Source organism: Euprymna scolopes, chromosome 35, assembly GCF_053919585.1.
Source record: "Euprymna scolopes isolate OS-2025 chromosome 35, ASM5391958v1, whole genome shotgun sequence".
NCBI classification, from domain to species: domain Eukaryota; kingdom Metazoa; phylum Mollusca; class Cephalopoda; order Sepiida; family Sepiolidae; genus Euprymna; species Euprymna scolopes.
In genome coordinates this window covers 5,612,357-5,635,893 of record NC_136516.1, presented here as the reverse complement: position 1 = coordinate 5,635,893, position 23,537 = coordinate 5,612,357, and the positions used below count along the sequence as shown (strand labels likewise).

General features: G+C 36.7%; 1 protein-coding gene and 1 pseudogene across 1 annotated transcript in view; both read right to left on the bottom strand.

Moving 5' to 3' along the window:
- Positions 1-23,537, bottom strand: part of LOC145259584 (protein amalgam-like) — a 987,333-nt gene that overhangs the window by 797,039 nt on the left and 166,757 nt on the right. The window lies entirely within an intron of this gene.
- Positions 21,050-21,272, bottom strand: LOC145260123 (U2 spliceosomal RNA; annotated as a pseudogene).

Here is a 23,537-nt window from a genome sequence, read left to right as displayed (position 1 = left end):
ATATATATATATATATATATATATATATATATATATATATATATATATATATATATATTACATTTTCACCCCAAACAAGGCACATTGCCACTTTGGTGAAGGGGGCTACTATCAGGAGCAGCAACTAATGGGGCACTATTTTGGGATTTAGGCAGCTAGATGTCGGTTCACGTTGCACCTCTGCATGTCAGTACAGTTGGGGAAGCAGGGACCTGGAATTGAATTCCAAAATCTATCGGTTCTGGGGAAGAAACTTCTGGAGTAGAAAGATCTTTTACATCTAGGGATCTTTACTGCCTTGGGGTGGGATTTAGCTGCCTGTCGAGTTTGTCGAGGGGATCTACGTCGTGGGGGCACAAGTTTCTGCAGTTCGTCAGAGCATTCACCATTAAAATACTTGTAGAATAGGCAGAGGGATGCAACGCTTCTTCGATGGGACAGAGGCTGAATCTTAGATGCCAGTTCAGGGCTTATCAGATTGGCGACTCCCTTTTGAACCTTGTCTAGATGCGAGAGACTAGCAGCAGATGCACCAGCCCAAATATGACAGCAATATTCCATACAATGGTGAATGGTGGCCTTATAGATGTACAGGATACTTTCAGGTGTCAGTAGTTTTCTAGCACGGTAGAGAGAGCTTACCTTCTTCGCAGCAGCCCTGGCAATGTTTTCAATGTAATTGTTCCAACTCATGTTTCCTGTGAACGTTAGGCCAAGTAGTTTGAAAGATGTACTCTAAGATAGGGAGTAACTGGCCATTGCTATTGGCGATAGAGAAGGTTTCTTGTAATTATTGAATGAAACCAGTTTAGTCTTGGCAGCATTGAATGTGACCATCAATTTTTGTCCCCATTCCACTGCAGATTGGAGGTCATCCTCTGGTGTTTTTGCCATTTCTTTTGTTATGTGTTCATTTGTTTTCCTGTCATGCCTGCTATAGAGTGTGGTGTCATCAGCATATATACGCATCTCAGAGGCAGTGATACCGTATGATTTAATTTTCATGAGAAGACCGTCATGCCATACCCTGTCAAAAGCCTTAAATATATCTAGAGCTACCGCTCTGTCCAGTGAATTGTATATACGTTCAGAGATTACAGTGTGGATGTCTGCGGTGGAATGGGCTTGTCTAAATCCATATTGATTGTCAGTCAGAAGTTTAGCATCTGTAAGTTGACGGCTAAAGCATGGTTAATTATGGTCTCAAATATTTTGGCGAAAATTGGGAGGAGGCTAATGGGGCGATAATTTGATGGGTCAGTTCTTACGCTAGAATTCTTTAATACTGGTACCACAGAAGCAGTTTTCCAACAGCCCGGAAAGCATGATTCATTAAGGCATTTGTTGTAGAGTTTGGAGAGAACTGGAGCTACTTCGGCTGAGCACAGCTGAAATGAGATCGGGTCCACATGCTTTTGAAGTGTCAAGGTTTTTTTATGATAGCATACACCTGACTATGATTTTAAGATCGTCTAGCATGGCGTCTGTCCGCAAAGGAAAGTCAGGCAGGGAGTGGTTGGAAGGGTACAGTGTGGAGTTTGAGGCAATCCGGCTGGCAAGCATATTAGCCTCGTCGGTTGCTGAGCAAACAACCTCGTGATTGTTGGTTAGTGGGAGAATTGTTGATTGCCCATTATTTACTACACTCTTGTAGACTTTCCAGAATATTTTTCTCTTCCTGCTGAAGACTGCGAACATGAGACCACTGAATGGTTCAAAACATCAATTGAAGCACATGTTCCCATGCGGGAATTTTATAGCAAGCCCTACACTCCCCAATTGTTAACTTCTACTTGCGCAACTGCCATGGCTCCAAGGCAGCATGCATACCACAGATTTAATCGACATAAGTCCAGTTCAAACAGACAGAAGTATATAGAAGCTAGAAGTAACGTTAAGAAAGAAATAGCGACAGATAAGAGAGATTGTATATACATATATACATACATACTTTTATATATATATATATATATATATATATATATATATATATATATATATATATATATATATATATATATATATATATATATATACTAGCAATTCAGACCGAGTGTTTGGAGGTGAATGTTGAATAAAAAAAATGAAAAAGCAGTCATTCTTTTTAAATTTGCCCCCGACTTTTTACCCCTAAACCCTGCGTTTGTGTATATGTATGTATATATCTGTGTGTATATATAATTGTGCTTATTTTTTGGATGCGGCTGCTGTATTTTCCTTCTGTTAGGTGGTTAGTATTAATTGGTTATTATATATATATATATATATATTTATCAATATATATATATATAGATAGATAGATAGATAAATAGATAGATATCATAATTTATACTTTCATATATATCTTATTTTTACGTCTTGTGTGTAAGAGGTGTGAGCAAGAGGCGGGATGTGTGAACGTGCGTGTTGCTCTACTTGCGTGGTTTCTAAAAAAATGTCTTCAAATTATCCGTATTTGTTTGCCGTGAAATTGCTGTTTGTTCGTTTTTTTTTTTGCCTCGAAAACCTGCAATGATTTCCTATCTTTCAATGAGACGTGAAACCTTTCTATTTTTGTTGTGGTTGCAACGATTCTATTTCCAAATAGTTTTGACTGCCTGCAGCAGCACATACTCCGGTTGTGTGTTTATTGTTTGCAGTGTTATCGAATTCACTGCCACGTGCTCCCAAAAGCGACAAAATTAAATATAAATAAAATAAAAAACACACAATGAAAATAACACGTCCAGAATTGTATACCTTGCCATTTCTTTAATAAATAGTCAGATAATATATATATATATATATATATATATATATATATATGAAAAAAATATATATATATGAACAATTGAAATTGGAATATAGATTTTTGATTTATTTATTCGTATATGCATATATATATATATATATATATATATATACGAATAAATAAATAAATATATATTCCAATTTCAATTTTTCAAATCTTAAAATATTCTCAGACGCGCTCACGTTTACAGCCTATCTACTGTACATAGATGACTATAAAAGCTGCATTTTGGGGTTTGAACATATTAGAAAGTGATAAACAGAACTACTATTGGCGGATTAATCGATGAATTTGTGTGAATAAATGGAGTTCGTTCGTTTGGAAAATGCTTGAAAATGTTTTAAAATTGTTAGTTCACATACACATCTTAGAAGTTGGACGATAACGTAGCGGTTAGGAGCACCGATTGTTACCTAGGCGGTTTTGTTTAAAACGTAGTTTGAGGTAGTTTCTTGTCCAGGCAAAGTCATGGACGTTGATACAACTGAATGTGAAATACTATATACACACACACACACACACACACACACACACACACATACATATATATTACCTTTTAGTCTTATTTATATTATATCTCCATTATTTATTCACCGATTGCCCTTATTTATAAGGACATGGCAGAATCAACGATCGTGAGTACACCAAGGCCCCAGTGTGGCCTGGGACAAAGAATAAACTGCGTTGAATTGGTTCATTCTAAAAAAGTTTAAAAAATTTTTTTGGGGGGATCACTCTGTATATATATATATATATATATATATATATATATGCATATATATATATGTGTGTGTGTGTATGTGTGTGTATATATGTGTGAATATATATAATTATATATTGAATAAAACAATTCATTATTTTGAATTAAAAATCAGTTTCAAAACGAAAAGGAAAACCCATTAGATTGTACGATCGTTTCAGAAACGATTTTTATTTTATTGACAATGAATATTGGAAATCATTCGACAAAATTGTGTTTTTTTATAACAAAGTCTCCTCATCAGCAAGTAATAGGGAGGAGGAAACAGTTAACGACACTAAAATAAAGCTAGCATATTAGTGATGTGTAAGCAAAATGTCCTGGAAATATTTAAAAATAAAAATAAAATAAAAATAAAATAAAATAAAAACTAATGTTGATAAATAAGTTAATTAATTCATTCATTAAAATAGTGTAAAATAGAAAATTAAATAATAATAAGGTTAAATTAAAAAGGAAAAAGGAGAAAATTATTTAGATAAATATATATATATATATATATATACACATTTTATCTCCATTATAAAATTTCTTATAATTTGAGTAAGTCCATCCTCTGATATTCTGTTACGTGTTTGTCTATTAATTCTTTTTTGATCTTTTCCAACTTGCAGATAACAGTATTCACTTCTGACAGTAACTGGCTGATGTAATAGCCATATTCGTCGTAAATGAGACAGTAGCTCTGTTTACTTGAACTAAGGTGTGCATATATATGTTTGTGTATATAATTGTTGTATATTTGTAGTTTCTTCGATGTAAATTCACTGAACCGCCTGTGTTTATCCAAAACAGTTATCGATATAGAACGTATTATAGTACGTGTGTTTATACAAACATCATTGGCTCCATATCAGCACAAGTTTTTTTTCTGCAGTGCTTTTTTAAATAAAAACATTGCTATATCAGGCCACAGTGTAAACTTGCAACCATGCTCACAGAATATTAAATTATTTGGCAAATACGTAATCTTCCTTATGATTTTTTATAGCCAATATCATAGTGTAGTATCTGTTCTGATTCTACAATTTATTATTTTTTCTTCGGTTAGTGGAGGAGATATTCTTCATGGCTGAGACAATTTTTATTTTATTTATGTCCAGCGTGCCCCTTTTTGGGGAGCTAGATTTTAAGTAAATAGGAAAGTATATAATCTGTATCACATGCCGTATTACATATTAGTGACCCTGCTTCAGTAGTTATTTAGTTAGCTATTGTATACTCTGACGAATGACTAAACATCTTGTTTTGTATGTATCAAAGTAAAAAAAAAAAATAACGTGTATTTGCTTTATGCTGTGCAATGAATTAGGACAACATTTTTAGACACAACTTTTCACTTGAAAATAGTGTTTAGACAATTGGAATTATATTTTTTATTTATTATCAAAATAATTAAATTAATTAATTAATAAAGGAAAACAAAATAAAATTATCGGTTTCTATTAAAAAGTTTTTAAAAAGTTCGTATTGGCTCGATTTAAATTTAATTAAAACAAAAGATTCAATGGTCAATTCAATGTAATTTTATGAAAAAAAAGTCTCGCGTTGACGAGAATCAACGTGAATTAGCCGAGATTACATTAGGCCTTTGTAAAATTGAACGCCTTATTTAATTGAACTGACAAATAATTTGCATGAATAAGCGAATTTGGTGAGATGCAACTATTTAATTGAAAAGTTTAACATGTTTCTGTTATAATGTCGGGAGAGCAATATAAACCCGTGTATATAGCAGTTTACTTGTGTATATAAGTGTTTATATGTTTAGATATCATTTGAATGTATGTACCGGGTACATATTAATGAGTACCTATGATCGTGTTCTCATGTTCGCACTTGTCGATATATTCACATACAGTGCAAGAACAGAGATATAATGTTAACAACAAAATAGGACGGATAACTGTTCTCTGGAGGTTAACACCGAGACAATCGGAGAAGCATGCCTGTTCCATCTTTGGTCTTGTTTGACGGAAATATGCAAAAGAGATTTATCCCAATGAATCAAGAAATCTCTGGTTGTCTTTTCAGCAACTTTATTGCAGGGGTTTCCTCATTAGAAAGCTGCGCGCTTGTCCAACGTTTCTTACATTTCACCAGTGATGGACTCTTCGCTCACTCGGGTTCTTTTAGCTCTTACGACAGGTCAGCTTGACTCTCTGCCTGTCTCCTTCAAGGTTCAACTACTAACTGATTAAAGCCTTCCATATATAAAATATAACTCTCCAAACGAAATAATCAACATATATCACTTCTGAGTATGTACTGATGTCTGTCATGTATAATTGTGTATCGAGCTTACATATCTGTTAATGAAAGTTATTAAAATAACATTTCTTTTCATTTCAAACAAATATTTTTATTAAAACATTTTCTTTGAATATTTTCTTTACGTAAAAATTAAACATACTAAAAAAATATTCGACCAATAGTAATAAAAAATGCAAGAGACCTGTATGCTCAGTCTGTTAAATCCAAAGTAGCTGAGCAGCGGCTTGGTTCCCACCAGTTTTTGCAAATAACAAATAGGATCCTTAACAGAAGCGTGTGTTCTATCACAACAATTACAAATGGACAAGCGGTCATCTCGTCAGTATCAGACAAGGCCAAACTATTTACCAAGAACTTTGCCGCTAATTCTACCCTATGCGACGAAGGTCATCAAGTCCCCGTATTTCCTCCTATAACACACAACACGCTATGCAACATATCAATGTCTGTGCTTGAGGCCGCCAAGCAAATCAAGAACCTTGATTCCAGTAAAGCAACTGGATCTGACGGTATTCCAATTATAGTGTTAAAAAAGCTTCAACCAGAACTTTCCCCCATACTTACAAAACTGTTTAAGCTTTGCATTAAAAAAGTGCTTTTCAACGCCCTGGAAATCCTCATCAGTATGCCCTGTATATAAGAATTCAGGTGATAAGTCATCTCCCTCTCAGTACAGACCAATAAGTCTCCTGTGTGCCACAAGTAAGTTGCTGGAGTCTATAATAAATAGAGAAGTAGTCAACCATCTCAGCAGAAATAACCTTAATGACACGCAATATGGTTTCCGTTCTGCTAGATCTACAACAGATGTGCTAACGGTAATATCTCATAGGATTAGCGAATCTCTCGACAGAGACTTCCTTTCTAGGGCACTTGCTCTTGGCATACCAAAGGCCTTCGACAAGGTATGGCATAAAGGGCTACTTCACAGGATCTCCAGCTACGGTATAACTGGAAATGTTTTCTCAACCATTAAATCATTTCTCACCGATAGGCTCATAAGATAGTGATTGATGAACAGAAATCAGAGGCCCACAGTATTAATGCTGGAGTCCCTCACGGGTCCATCCTGGGTCCAACTCTCTTCCTGATCTAGATCGATGATCTTCCAAAACACATACTTAAATCAGTCGTTGACATCTATACTGATGACACGACCATCTATGGCCGTAAATGAGAAAGTTATCTCTGATTCTCTCTCCTCTGATCTTGAGCGCGTGGTACAGTGGAGGAAGAGGTGGCTGGTTACTTTTAATGCATCTAAAACTAAGCTTCTATCTTTACATCATCAACGCTCTGATCGCCATCTGGTATCAATTGAAATGGATGGCTCTCGTCTAGGGGAGGTCCCATGTTTTGATAAGCTTCTGGGTGTGACTTTTACTCCTAATCAGAAATGGAACACGTATATAAAATCTGTTGCCAAGGTCGCGGGGAAAATGATCGGACCCTTCTACCGCTCCAGAAGATATCTCACTACTGATGCAATTCTCTATTTATATAAAAGCCAAGTACCTCCAAAGATGGAGTACTGCTGCCTCGTCTGGGCAGGAGCTGCTTAAAACAACCTATCCTGCCTTGACATCGTTCAAAATAGATTTCGTGTCTTAGTTAGGGATGCACTTTTCTCTTCCCTGCAACCTCTCTCCCACAGAAGAAACATTGCGAGCCCATATTTGTTTTATCGTTATTTTCATTGCAAGTGCTCGTCTGAGTTCCAATCTCTGGTCCTCTCTCGCCAATCTTTCACGATAAACCCCCGTCTAACTGAAACCACTGTCAGTAATTTTCCCTACTCTTTATCAGTGCCTAAATCCAAACGTAGATTCCATAAACAAAGCGTCTTTCTTAGAACTACACTCCTGTGGAACTCTCTACCGCTTGCCTGTTTCCCACCTGACTTCAACTTGGATGTCTTCAAGTCCAACATAAACAAATTCCTGATGAACCGCTCCCTTAAGTAATGATACTTTATCAAATTTCCAATACTAACGAATACTACAACACTATCCCATTGATTACTGTACACGAAATAACCCTTATCCTCGAGTGGTTCCTGTGCCTTGATAATGGGTGACCTGCTTGTAAAAAAATGACGCTATACAATACGAAAATGCGCGCCCTATAGTTTTGTTTTGTTCCTACTGAATCACCAATTACAACAACCAAGAAGCTTTCAATGATAAGAATAAATTATTTGGACTTTTCAATTTAATTACTTATGAAATAATGAATTTTCATTGCTTATGGAAACGATTTCTTAAATGTGTTTTTACAGTACATTATGTGAATATTTTTTTTTACAGTGGAACCACTTCTTATGAAGTCCCAAAGGCCACATAAGGATAGGTTAAGTGGCTGTATTGTGGTAACTAAGACAGTAACATAGTGGAGGAAATTTGGCATAATTTGATTATTAAAGTCGGCGACTCAACACATTTTGTTTACATTAGAGTTGATCACGGCTATGTTGTAGTTAGCTGGAAAGCAGATAAGCGAAAAAAAGTTCCACAGATGGCTAGTTCTTAGAAATAAGCTTTTTTCATAAAGTTTGTGTTAAGATTTCGGTATAGAGAAGGGGTGGAAGAAACTGTTGATAGTGGTTTAGCTTAAAAGGTGGTTGTGGATGTCAAAGGAAGCAGTTCCAATGTAATGTGTTTAAACATGTAAAGATGGTAAAAAGTAATAATCCGAAAGACACGTGTGTTTTGTAACTACTGGATCACTTATTAGAAAGTCCAAATACCATTCGAGGATAGGTAATAATGGGTTTATTGATTGTCAGTTTACTGATTAATGGATTTAAGTGACTGACAACTTCTTTGAGCAGTTTATGGTAGCTAGTTTTTACAGTAGATATAAAGACGATCATATTTTAAACTGTAGTGAAGCACTCTCCTGGTATTGTGTTCCAGAAATGAATGTCTTGGAAAATAATTATGTTGAGTGAAATTCCTAGTGATTCGATTGGCATGATATAAGAACGGATGTTCATTGCAGTAATGTTACAATATTTGTTTATTAATTTCTAACCCGTCAGAAACAGAAATTGAAGTCACCATAGAGCAAGAAAAACTAACAACGAGTCTTCTTCCTTACTATGATTTTGGTATTATATATTATGTTTTTGAATCCCATGAGATACGGTTTTATAATTTTTGTATTGATTATTAACGCGGATTGTCATCCTCATCTGTGTGATTATTGATTTCATCCACGATTCGACCCACTAATCTACTGCCATTCTGATCCCGTCGATGATAACCCCTTGAAGAAATCTAGAGAGCATATTTGGCCAAAACATGATGAAACAATAACTATGAAAATGAAGATAACAGTCTGAAAAAGATCATTCCATATACAATTTACTTTGTTTTATGATAAGTGCTCGACTGAGCTTCCTGATTCTGCTATTACTTTTACTTTTTTATCTTCTCTTTCTTCTTTTCCTTTATCTTTTTCTTCTTCCTACTCCCCCTTAAATTATAGCAATTTTAAGAAGATCTTTACAACAATTTAAACAGTTTATGAACAAAAACTGATAATTCAACTCACAACTTTCCTTCTATCTGATTCTCGCTCTCCTCTGATCTCGAGCGCAGGGTTCAGTGGGGGAAGTCGTGGCTGATTACCTTTAATGCATCTTAAACCAAACTCCTATCTTTACATCATCAACGCTCTGATCCCCATCAGGCATCAATTGAAATGGGTGGCCCTTGTCTGGGAGAAACCCCGTGTTTTGACACGCTTCTGGGTTTGTCCTTTATTCCTGATCTGAAATGGAACACGTACATCAAGTCTGTTGCCAAGGTCGCTGGAAAGATGGTGGGATCCTTCTACCGCTCCAGAAGATATGTCACTACTGAGGCAATTCTCTATCTATATAAAAGCCAAGTACGTCCAAGGATGGGATACTGCTGCCATATCTGGGCAGGAGCTGCTAAAAACAGCCTTCCCTGCCTTGACAGAGTACAAAATAGACTTCGTGGCTTAGTGGCTTTTCTCTACCCTTCAACCTCTCTCCCACATAAGAGACGTTGCGAGTCTATCCTTGTTTTATTGTTATTTCCACGACAGGTGCTCGCCTGAACTCCAATCTCTGGTCCCCCTCGCCAATCTTTCACGAAAAACACCCGTCTAGCTGAATCCACTGTGAAAAAATTCCCCCACTCTTTATCTGTGCCTAAATCAAAACGTGGATTCCATGAACAAAGCTTCTTTCTTTGAACTGCACGCCTGTGGAACTCTGTTCCGTCTGCCTGCTTCCCACTTGACTACAACTTGGATGTCTTCAACTCCAACGTTATCAAATTCCTAATGAATTGCCCCCTTAAGTAAACACTTCATCAAATCTCCACACTAACGTACTGTACTTGCAATAACCCTTATCCCTGAGTGGCTTCCAGGCCTTGATAAGTGGTGACCACCGCGTAAAAAAAACAACAAAAAAAACATAAGTCTCATTTTTCTTTCATATGTGAGTAAGGCTAAGGTTGTGCCGTTTAATAATTATTAAAACCCTCTCAACCACCAATTACTATCGCTAATGACACATAACCTGAACGCCCACAGAGAACCTGAGTTGGAATAGATACGTTGAGGGCGTTGCGTCGGCTGTTGCGGAAAAGATGGGCTCCCTCTATCGTGCTAGAAATCACAGAGACCTGAAAGTATCCTGTACCTCTACAAGATCATCATTCGCCCATGTATGGAGTATTGTTGTCACATTTGTGATGGTGCGTCTGCTACTAGTTTCTCTATTCCTGGACAGGGTTACTAAAAAAGTCGCCAACCCGCATTATCAGCTAGGCTTCAGCCTCTGTGAAATTTGTCATCTATTTGACTGTTTTACAAGTATTTTAGACGAATCACAAACCTTTGTACCCCTTTTACGTAAACAAACCTAACCAACAGCAAAATCCCACCCCTACACAGTAGGGATCCCCAGATACAAGAAATCTTTCTTCTCTAGCAGTTTTCCCCTAGAACTGCTAGAGTTTGGGATTCTCTTCCGGGTTCCTACGTTGCCGACTGTACTCATATTCAGAAGACTTGCTGCTCAACTCCCTACATAGTACCAACCTTTGTCCATTTGACGAAATTTTGCATATCTCTTCCTGTTTTACAAGTACTTTTATGGTAAATGCTCTTACGAACTACGAGCCTTTATACCCCCCAGAGGTAAATACCGGAATAAACCCGACAAAGTGCAAAATCCCCCTTAAAGATTAGCGATCCCCAGATGCCAAACCGCCGTCTATTCTAATTGTTTCTTTCCCCGAACTTCTAGATTTTGTAATTCCTTTCCGGGTTCCTGTTTTCCCGACTGTACTAACATGTAGAAGTTTAAGAGTAATGTGAAACAAACATATTGGTGCTCAACTCCTTACATAACATCTCTGCAATTATGTCCCAGATAATAGCCCCCCTACATCAAATTCTCACTGTTCTTGTTTGTGGTGAAAATACTCTTCCACACCAACGCATTTTATTTGGTTCCACAACACACTGATCAGGCACACCAGCACGCACACACACACATTGTGAGCACCGGTCAGTATCTGAGAAGCTCCCAGAATGACACCCTCTCAATAGTATATGAACATCAAGAGACAAGAGCAAGCAGAACAACATCAGTCACCCAGCTGGCCAAGAATATTGGTCAGGGCTGTCTCTCAGCTGAGGACGAAACACCAAACAAGTGTGCCACAGAAATAGCAAGAAAGAGCCGGCGGAAATATACCGAGACCTTTCAACAGATGAACCTTAAAAAATGGGAACTTCAGCGTGCAAACTATTTTCTGGGGGAACTCTCTCAGGAATACATAGATACAGAAGGTTCTTTGGACTGGCTCAAAAGGGGATCCCTCCATCACGATCAGGAAAGGATCATAATTGCGACTCAAGACCAGGGATTGATGACCAATGCATTCAAGAAGATGGCAGGGATCAGTAATGACAATAAATGCAGGTTCTGCCATACAGAATTGGAAAGTGTTGGCCATCTGATATCAATTTGCAAAGTTCTTCTAGGGGACGGCTACTATACAGCGAAACATGATAGAGTATGCAAGTACCTTCACTGGACCATCTGTAAAAAAAATAAACATCCAGTGTAGCAGCAAGTCCTGGAAACATCAACCTGAAGGAACAGTTGGAAATGACTTATATACCATACATTACGACCATGTAATCCCTACAGCCATCTACCTTGAAAATGCTGTTGTGAAACCTGACATAGTTATATGGAATAAGTCAGAGAGAGTTGCAACCTTGATTGAAGTGTGTTCCTAATGATGGCGGTCTGAACAGGGCTGAATGAGAGAAACAGAGCAAATACCAAGGTCTCATGTATGATATGAAAAGAAACTGGAATCTTAAGAGGATATCAATCATACCAGTTATCATAGGTGCCACAGGACTTATGAAGAAGAACCTGAAGTCCTACCTTACTAATATTCCTGGTGAACCAAGGGCAAATGAGATTCAGACAATTGCACTTAAAGGAACAACGAGGATACTAAAAATAGCTCTCGGTTGGTTTCAATAACAAAGCGGGGCAATGTTGGCAGCTGGTTTGGCTGCCCCATACCCAGCATTACAATCTTCAAAGGAAGAAAAATACAAAATAAAAACATAGCGCATATATATATGTATATATATATATATATATATATATATATATATATATATATATATACATATATATATATATATGAAATGGGTTAAGAAATTCCAACGAAAGAAAGATGTATATTTAAATAAGGGAGTAGTCACCAACAATGTGTATTTTTAACATTATTTTCTTATTCCGTGTCTTGGTTTTTCATTGAGAATTATGTTTAGGTCATTGTAATAATGTTTTTAACTCATTGAAATCGTTTTTACGCGCGTTTCAGACGGTCTGTGATGCGTCCGCGTCAGAAATTATTTGAAAATAATTTCTGACGCGGACGCATCACAGACCGTCTGAAACGCGCGTAAAAACGATTTCAATGAGTTAAAAACATTATTACAATGACCCAAACATAATTCTCAATGAAAAACCAAGACACGGAATAAGAAAATAATGTTAAAAAAAACACATTGTTGGTGACTACTCCCTTATATATATATATATATATATATATATATATATATATATATACATATATATATATATATATATATATAGAGAGAGAGAGAGAGAGAGAGAGAGTGAGAAAGAAAAAAGTAACAAACCGAGATGTATGTTTATCAATCTTTAGTCTGTATTTCTAGTCTTCCTCTGGAAGTAAAATAAAGACGAAACATTGATGAAAACATAACTCGTTTTGTTCCTTTTTCCTTTCTCTATTTTATCGGAATACTATTTGCATTATTCTCGTCATATATATATATATATATATATATATATATATATATATATATATATATATATATATATATGATATGTACATGCTTTCAAAGGCAGAAATATATACGTATAGATGGAACCTCTAAATTAACTACTGATACTCTCGAATAGCAGATTACAATGTCTCCACAAAAATTAAGCACTGTTCAACACATGTATTATTATTATTATTATTATTATTATTATTATTATTATTATTATTGTTGTTGTTGTTGTTGTTCTTCTTCTTCTTCTTCTTCTTATTGCTCTTATTATTGTTTTTTCTTATTTTTATTTTTATTCACATTTCATGTTCGGCTATTTGTATTGCCAATTTTATAGTGATAAGCGGATCATAGCCTATCACCATTTTCTATTCTCAATCTTCCACTCTTGCAACTTCCACAAGATTTTGGCATTTCTCAACAGGGCAGTCTTCTGAAGAATGCCAACAATGGAGCCCAAATTTCTCAATCCATTGTCAAATCATTTTTACACCCCCAGTGCTTTCATCACATTAGGTAAACCTGCTAGTTTCTTCAACTTCCACAATCTTTTTATCTCCCTTTTCAAATGTTGGTACTTTTCGATCTTCTCTTATCTTTCCCACGCATTTACTTAAGCTGGCACTGCTATAGTAGTGATTACTGTCTTGTGTTCCTTTTTGCCAGCAAAACTAATTTTGGTTTCTCTTGCTTGAATGACATTTTCACATTGGATATTCATAATAATTTCATATTATCAGTTTCCACCACCCCTTTCGGAACACGCCCGCCCCATATTTCACTGAATTACACCCCTCTATTTTCACCCTTTTTTTTTCTCTCACTCATCTTCTTCTTCTCGTTCTTCTTTCTTTTTCTTCTTCTTTTTCTTCTTCTTCTTCTTCTTCTTCTTCTTCTTCTTATTATTATTATTATTATTATTATTATTATCATCATCCTGCTTTTCTTCCTACCCCTCGTACTGTATAAACTTCCTCTTCATCATCTTACCCCTTTTTACGACTCGTTTTGCATATTCTACTCCAACCATTCCATTTTTCTTACCTTCTTTCTCCTTTGTCAACTACCTACTCAACTTCGATTACTCCTTTTTCCCATTCTTATAATCCTTACTCTCTCGTCACACCTCGTTGCCTATTCGCCCTCTTTTTCTGAATGCTGTGTTCTTCCCTTTCGTTTTTATACTCATCCTATAGAATATAATTTTCCATTATAACCCCTCTACTTCCTGCCTACTCCGATTCTGCAGCCAAACCCCGACCCCATCCCGCGTCCGACTCTTACTACATATTTCCCTCCGGTTAAATGAACTGGAAATACGTATTTTTTTTTTCTAATTCTACAAAATTATCTCCGTTTTCTTTCATGTATTTTGTTAAAAAGCCAACAATAAAATTCCCGCCCTTTTCTCAGTAAACAAGAATAATATAAAAGAAAAGCAAAAAAATACAAAAACAAGGAATAAACGCGTGTTTTGCCAGTGAAGAATTTCCAATAAAGATTTTGAAAAAAAAAAAAAAAACTAAACGAAATCAATCTTTTTAGACTCATTTATTAAGCGATTACGTCCGTTGATTTTTCTTTTCCATGCAAGAATATGTTTATTCTTAAGTGGAAGTTTGCCTTCTAATCTAGCGAAATGTTTTATCAAACGCTCACAATTACGTCGAATCGTCTTTCTTTTTTTTTTTTTCTTAAAGTTCTCCCAACCGTACAAATTTCATGAATTAGCCGAAAAATTAGATAATTTTAAAATAAAATAAACATACGAAGTTACAGCAAGTAAATTATTTACAAAATAAAATAAAGAATTATCAAGAAGACATTTTTGATGGGTCCATTAAATCAACGCGTTTTGTGATAGAAGTTTTGTTTCAAACTTAAGTGTGACGAACAGACCATACTGCTATTTACAAAATGGCTTCAATAAGTTTCCAGGCGTTTTTAGACAGACATTTAAAATTGTCGGAGACTCTTGAAAATTCAGTATGTTTTTTTTCTAAACATCGCATGAGATGATTGACCAAGTTTTATGATTTCAGGTTCAAATCAACAGCTACAGAAGCAATTGGAATGCACCCTACTAAAGCCTGATTGTCACAGCAGGTGAATTTTAAAAAATTCCATCTGGATATGAGGACACTTTAGAAGAACGATATGCGATAAACCTCTGTTTTAAACTTGAAAAAATGCCACATATATATTTAATGCTTCATACTGTTTTTTGACCATCTTGCCTGAATCAAGCATCCGTTTTAAAGTGCATAAGAGATTCAGGAAATTCAGGCGTTCATTGAGGGATGATGAAATGTGTGGGAGAAGTAAGAAAGAACACCAGAGTTGATTGGTCAAATAAAGAATTTCATGGATAAGGACCGTCGTGTGTCTATAGAGACAATAAGGCCACGGTTTGATGTCAGTATGGGAACTGTAGAACAAGTATTCTCGAGGAACTTAAGATGCGGAAGATTTGTGTGGAGTCTGTTTCAAAGGTGCGGTCCACAGTGAGCTAGATTGGTATGAAGATTGTTTACAACCCTCCTTATAGTCGAAAACATTGACCTCTGTGAATTTTGGTTATTCCCTAAGCTAAAAGAAAACTGTAGATACTATCGTTATGAAAGAATTGAGGAAATGAAAAGCAATGGTTATTGAGACGCTCACACAAGAAGACTTGGGGCTTTCCAGAAGTTGGTTGAACGGTACAACAAGTGTATTGCAGCCAGAGGAGATTACTTCGAAGGGCACTAGAGCTAACGTGTGTATTATGAATAAAAGCGCTTATATGAAAAATGTCCGGAGACATTAAAGGCACTTCGTCCATCTTTAGCGTGACGGAAAACCACAATGTATTCCAAGCTGAAATCTGACCAATAAAAGAAAGACTCTAAAATGTATTTCAAACTTTAGTAAGAAAGAAGGACATAACATATTTCTGTCAAACTCGAGAATTTCGAAAGGAACCCTTTTTGGGATCACGTTCTGTTGCCCATGACTCTGTAGAAGTCCTGAGAAATTCGAAATTCGTAATTGTATTTGAAGAGTTTTGTGAACGAACCCGTGGCGTAGTGGATAAGCTATTTGCTAAATTCAATTGAAGTTACACTCTGCTGAAGGTAAATGGTAAAATGCGCAGTGCAGGCGACACTCAGTAAAGAGTTAGAAATGAGAATTACTTAGTATGTTTTCAGAGGCTGATGAAACGAATGCACCGCTCGAAATTTCGTGCACATTCTCGAGCTTGGCAGAAAGATTCCCAAGTTTTAGCGAAACATTTTCTGAGTTCGACAACGGACACTTGAAAAAAGCTTAAGTTACATCGGCCGGCACGTTGTGAAAATAACTCTTAAGATGAGAACAGTAGTTCAAATTAACCAAATAATCAATCCTCATCTCAAAAATCCAGAAACAAACATTTAAGTTGAGAACAGATAAAACATTTTAAATATTTATACGACAAATGGTTTTCGATACTACGTATATACCTTTGTCGGCCCTCTTGCACTTTAAGTAAATGGAAATTAGGAAGATAAAAAAGGAACAGCAGTCGTCTGACACTGGTTGAAAGAATGCAATTTGATTGGATAGAGAAATATTGACGTCATTACTATGAAATATTGAAAAAATTTAAAAATTGAAATTGTTGAAAAAGAATTGGAAAAGAATTTAATAACTATGTGTTTAATAATTAATAGTATTTTTAGAATTTAAAAAAATTTTAAAGTTAAGATAGAATTTAAGAATTTAAATTATTGTAAAAGAATTTATAAAGTATTTAATAATAGTATAAAAATAATTAGTGTAGAAGCATTTTTAAAAGAGTTAAAGTCATTTTTTCTTTACACAGTGATCACCACTTATCAAGGCCCGGAAGCCACTCAGGTATAAGGGTTATTGCAAGTACATTTAAGTAACAATTTGATCGCTGAATTGTGTTGTTTAATATTGTCAATCAATTTTATTCATAAAATGACGTCATAATTTCTCTATCCAATCAATGTCATTCTTTAAACCGGTGTAAGACGACGGCTGTTCCTTTTTTATCTTCCTGATTTCCATTTACTTAAAGTGCAAGAGGGCCCATTTGTCTTTTATCATTCATGTAACGTTATACTAGCATGGACGGCACCCATCGAAACTGGTGTATACGTTTCGTGCTTGTGTGTGACGTGTCCTTAATGTGTTTCGTGCTTCTTCATTTTCTGAACCGTGCTCGTCTATTTATGTTGTGTGATGTATATACACGTTTTATGTTCCGTGATCGTCTAAATTTATATGCGCGTGCGTGTGTTTGTGTGGGTGTCATATATATGACCTACCTAATATTCACTGGGCCGTCTGGAATTCATATTCTTGGAGGGAGCTGGAACCTGTTGGACGAAAGACATTTACTCCAAGACGATAATTGGTTTTAGTTTTTATTCACTTAACCCGACGCAGAAGAAACATGGCAACTGAGTTCTTTTCTTGTGGGCTTCAACAGTCTCCATTGAGAGACATGTCACTTGCCTCGCAAGGGGATAGGAGACAATGATTAACCCAAATGCTGTTCACCGTGTCGAAATTCCAAAAAGTCATCCCCAGCTAACCTGATCCACGTGAATCACACGTAGTTCCGATCAGCTGATAAGATCTTCCGGTAAACTTGTCTATGATCTAGCTTTGTCATATTTTGACAGGTTCTATGAAAACATCATTATATCCATCTCCTGTCAACATATCCAATTCTAGATAGATGTATCGAGATGGAGAGATAGCTAGATCGATGGATAGATAAACTATGCTGTTCTGCCGATTTCATAACACTCAGCTTAAAAGCAATCTTTCTGGGGTCAAATTCTACTTTCGTTGGCAATATGAGTAAATAAACTAGCATTTCGAACTTAATTCATTATCCTAATGGATATTTCAAGTGGAATCAGGATAAATTACTAAGTAAAATGTAATTCAAAATTAAACATATAAATAAAACAGTAGACGTATATGTGTGTCTGTAACCGATACACCCCTTAAATACTGTTCACATAACACGAAAATGAACAGAAAATAGTAAACATATACTAAGGATGTATCATAACGAGTAAAATCTTTTTGGGATGCGTGAATAAGAAGGCCAGAAGTATGTCAGCAAGTTGAAAAGAAAACTGTTCATTACGTCTTTCTGCGCATACCCACATTCAATTCATTTTTGAAATTGTTCAATATTAAATCTTTCCTATCTATTTCACGACAGATACATCAGTAGAAGACGCTGCTGGAACGTGAAATGTTTTGACTCATATTTCTAGGTGAGGCATGATAACCAATTCGGAATATTACTTTCAAAAATAAGAACGACTAGTTAACTAAAAGTTTATTTATATATCTACTTATATATAAAATGCACTGAGTATCTGTATGTTCGTTCCCTATTAACTCCGAAATGTCCAGGTCGATGTTTTTGAATTTCGCATAAATCGTATATATTTGCTAAGAGAGATGTTTTGTATCGGAATATCGAATTTTGGATCGATAATCAAAAAATTCTGATGGATAAAAGAAATTGATTTTAATCAAAGTTCAGACCCTCTAACATTAAAATTACTTTTGAGGAATTTTATCATCGAACAAGCAGAACGGTCCGGTATATAAAATGTATAGTACATTCTTAGATTAGACTGGGACTCGTTCTCAATGATTATTTCTGCTTAGATCACAATTGAAAAAAACATATTTGCATTATGCATTTTTAAGTACGACCATTATGCACAAATAATGTTTTTAAAATCTATAGAAGACTCTCTACATTGCAATGTATACTAGGATGTATTGTGAACTTAGTCAGTGAGGAGCTTGTTCCGGATGCACCGCGATTGCATGTAGATTAGAATAAGCAATGAATCGATTTGGATGATAATCGTTGGATTTCATCATTTTAGATGACAATAACAGTATTAAAAATGTAGGACATTCGTTAACTCCTATTCTATCAAAAGCGTCATAAAATCTTGCTTCTAGTAAAGTAGAGAAGACAAACAAAAATCTTTTTTTTTTCACGTAACTAGCTATATTTGTGTTGTGAATGTTTTACAGGAATCAGAGATTCGAGCTCGGTCGAACACCTACACTCAGCATAACGGTACTGGAGAGAAGAATCGCATTTTTTTGTGTAAAAGAGTAAGCTATCCACCGCTAATACATTGCAAATCGATTCTGTATTTTTGAAAGAAAATCGTGACGGATCAAGTGACACATTGATCGATATCCGAAACATATCGCACATAGGTGAGAAGACGCAACTGCTGACAAAGTATCAATCGATTAGAACGCAAGTAAATATTTTCAACGTAACAAATAAAACAATGAAACTCGGTTGGAATTGAATCGATTTAAGTTTGAAAACTTAAGCACAAACCAAAAAAAAAAAAAAAAAGGAAATGAATTGAACAAAAAAAGGAATAATAAAAGTGTTATATTACCAAAATATTGCAAATTATCTTTACAAAATATATTTTTCGAAGAAAGTTTAACTATATCCAATATTAGATTGAAATAATGGTGAGGAGATTGAAGGCGAACGGCAATCTCAGTACATATACGGTGCCCAACAATGCAGACAAACGGAAAATAAGAATAAATACAGATAATATAAATTCATTATATCTGCGCGTTCTATGTACAAAATAACATTATAAACATACTAGCAGTCCGCCAGACATTGCCTGGTCGTACGAGTTGTATTTATTAATATATAATATTGGACCCAATATATAGTAATGATTTTAAAAGTTAGATAAAACACCACCGAGAATCAACCCCAAAACGTTTAGCTTACAAATTACTTTTTCCTGTGCTATGAAGACATGTTTCCTGCAAGGCTAAGAATTAAACATGAACCAATAGCTATTATATTACGCATGGATATTCGTAATGCCGTCATTCGACATTAACCTGACAAATTCCATTTTATTAATTTTCACATTTTTTACCGATTTTCTCCGGATAAAACCCAATTATAAAGTTCCTCATAGGTTCGCATATTAAGTGTCATGTTGGTAGACAAAAACACTGACAAAGGAGTGTTATAGGTAAATTTTTTTAAACAAACATATATATATATGCGCTTACATAAATATATAGAGATAGATGTTTGTATTTAGTATACACTTTTAACGCAAATATTACGCAAGTATAAATCATGTAGAATATCTGCATGAACATAATTGCATGTAATAGTTAGCTAAAGATGATCATCCTATGAGAAAACCGAAAAAAAAAAAACGAATAGAGAATCACTTAAAATGATGTTTCAAAATATATGCAAATTAGCAAGATCTTTAGCAGATGAATGCTATCCCACGGTCCATATATAACAACGTTGTATTTTATTTTTAAATTCGGACCAAGATCAAAGTGTAGAATCTGTTCTGATGTTTCCCTTAAGTTTAGTAAATGTGTCCTTAGTGATTGTACTGGAAAACCTACATACTGGGACGATTACTATTTTTGGATACTGCAAGAGTGCCCGTTTCTCGTTTCAAACCGACCTGCGGAAGTCACTACCGAATATTAGCAGTATGAGAAAGACAAGCAAATAAATAGATGATTATAAGTCGTGGATTTAGATTTTGATCAAATAACATATCGTATTTGATATTTGTTTTTTTTTTTAAATATAACAAGGCCGATAGCCATTAGTCGCATGCTCTCGTGTAATGAATGAATGCGTGAATGTAAGATTGACATGAAATTCTTACAGTTAACCTAAAATGACCGAAAAATGTGCTGAAATGACTTAAATAAATAAAAAGTAAATGACTTAGAATGACTTTAATGAACTTAAGGATGAATTGAATGGCCTTAAGAATGACTTGAATGCTTAAAAAATAAGTGAAATCCTTCAAAAATCCTTGAATGATCTGGAGAATGACTTGAATGGCTTTGGAACTGTCCTGGTTGTAAAATGGATGATCATTTTACATTAAATTAATAAAGAAAAGTGATCCCCCACTGTATATCACAATAAGTACAGCATTTAGTAAGACAGATACTACACGTTCATCTTGGCCAAAAGGCCAAGAAAAGGGTTATTATTTGCTCTCCAACCGAGCAAATTAGGCACAAGGCCGATTTTAATGGAAGGAGTGAAGGGGAAATGGGGACTAACTCGCCGGGGAGTAGGGGAGTTGGATAGTGACAATTCGTATTAAGGGTTGCCCCCCACATTGACCAATAATTTATATGTGGAATTGCCCCCACATATGGTCTTTGCTTTCAGTATCTGCCGGACAGATACTACATTTTGATCTTGGCCAAAAGACCAAGGAAAGGGTATTTATTTGCTCCCCCACCGAGCAAATTGGGCACAAGACCGATTTTTAATGTGAGGAGTGTAGGCGAAATGGGGACACACTCCACGTGGAGTAGGGGAACTAGATAGTGACAATTGGTATGAAGGGTTACCCATACATTGACCAAGGTCTTATATGTGGGGACGCCCCCACATATGGTATTTGCTTGCAGTATCTGCCGGAACAGATGGTATTTATTTGCTCCCCCACCGAGCAAATACGGCACAAGGCCGATTTTTAATGTGAGGAGTGAAGGGAGGGGGAAGGGAAAAAGGGGACCAGCTCCCGAGAGGTGGGAAATGGGAGCTGGTTAATGGTCAGGCATGTGGGGTTGCCCCCACATCTGGTCTTTGCTAGTCATAGCTAGTCATAGCTTGCAGTATCTGCCGGAACAGATGGTATCTATTTGCTCCCCCACCGAGCAAATTAAGCACAAGGCCGATTTTTAATGAGAGGAGTGAAGGGAGGGGGAAGGGAAAAAAGGGGACCAGCTCCCGAGAGGTAGGAAATGGGAGCTGGTTAATGGTCAGGCATGTGGGGTTGCCCCCACATATGGTCTTTTCTAGTCATAGCTTGCAGCATCTGCCGGAACAGATGGTATTTATTTGCTCCCCCACCGAGCAAATTAGGCACAAGGCCAATTTTTAATGTGAGGAGTGAAGGGAGGGGAAGGGAAAAAAGGGGACCAGCTCCCGAGAGGTGGGAAATGGGAGCTGGTTAATGGTCAGGCATGTGGGGTTGCCCCCACATCTGGTCTTTTCTAGTCATAGCTTGCAGCATCTGCCGGAACAGATGGTATTTATTTGCTCCCCCACCGAGCAAATTAGGCACAAGGCCAATTTTAATGTGATGAGTGAAGGGAGGGGGAAGGGAAAAAGGGGACCAGCTCCCGAGAGGTGGGAAATGGGAGCTGGTTAAAGGTCAGATATGTGGGGTTACCCCCACATCTGGTCTTTGCTTGCAGTATCTGCCGGAACAGATGGTATTTATTTGCTCCCCCACCGAGCAAATTAGGCACAAGGCCGATTTTTAATGTGAGGAGTGAAGGGAGGGGGAAGGGAAAAAGGGGACCAGCTCCCGAGAGGTGGGAAATGGGAGCTGGTTAAAGGTCAGGCATGTGGGGTTGCCCCCACATCTGGTCTTTGCTAGTCATAGCTAGTCATAGCTAGTCATAGCTTGCAGTATCTGCCGGAACAGATGGTGTTTATTTGCTCCCCCACCGAGCAAATTAGGCACAAGGCCGATTTTTAATGTGAGGAGTGAAGGGAGGGGGAAGGGAAAAAGGGGACCAGCTCCCGAGAGGTGGGAAATGGGAGCTGGTTAATGGTCAGGCATGTGGGGTTGATATTTATTTGCTGCCCACATCAGCAAAATGTGGCACAAGGCCGGAAAGTGGGAACCCCGCAGGCTCCCCTAAAGGAGGGGCACTCCTGCAATTTTAAAAATTGCCTGAGTAACCCCGTCGGCATTCCCCGGTCGGGGCGCCTCAGGCAGCAAGCAATAAACTTGCCCCACCGGAAAGCCCGGTGGCAAGGCCTGGGAGGGTTGACCTCCTAGGTATTACCCAGGCGGTGTACCTCAGTCCAACAGGTGCTGGGCCGGTTCCCGGCCCCTCACCTGTTGGGCTGAGTGTCAAGTGACGAATCCTTGACAAGTAAGGTCAGATATGTGGGGTTGCCCCCACATCTGGTCTTTGCTAGTCATAGCTAGTCCTAGCTAGTAATAGCTTGCAGCATCTGCCGGAACAGATGGTATTTATTTGCTCCCCCACTGAGCAAATTAGGCACAAGGCCGTTTTTAATGTGAGGTAAAAACCAGCTCCCCTAAAAGTAGGCAAAAAGGGGACACTCTGGTTACTAAAAATAATAATTGTCCCAGTATAGAGGGTTTCCCCTCCATTTACTGGTACAAATTATCTTAAGTGCAGCATCTGCCGGAACAGATGGTGTTTATTTGCTCCCCCACTGAGCAAATTAGGCACAAGGCCGTTTTTAATGTGAGG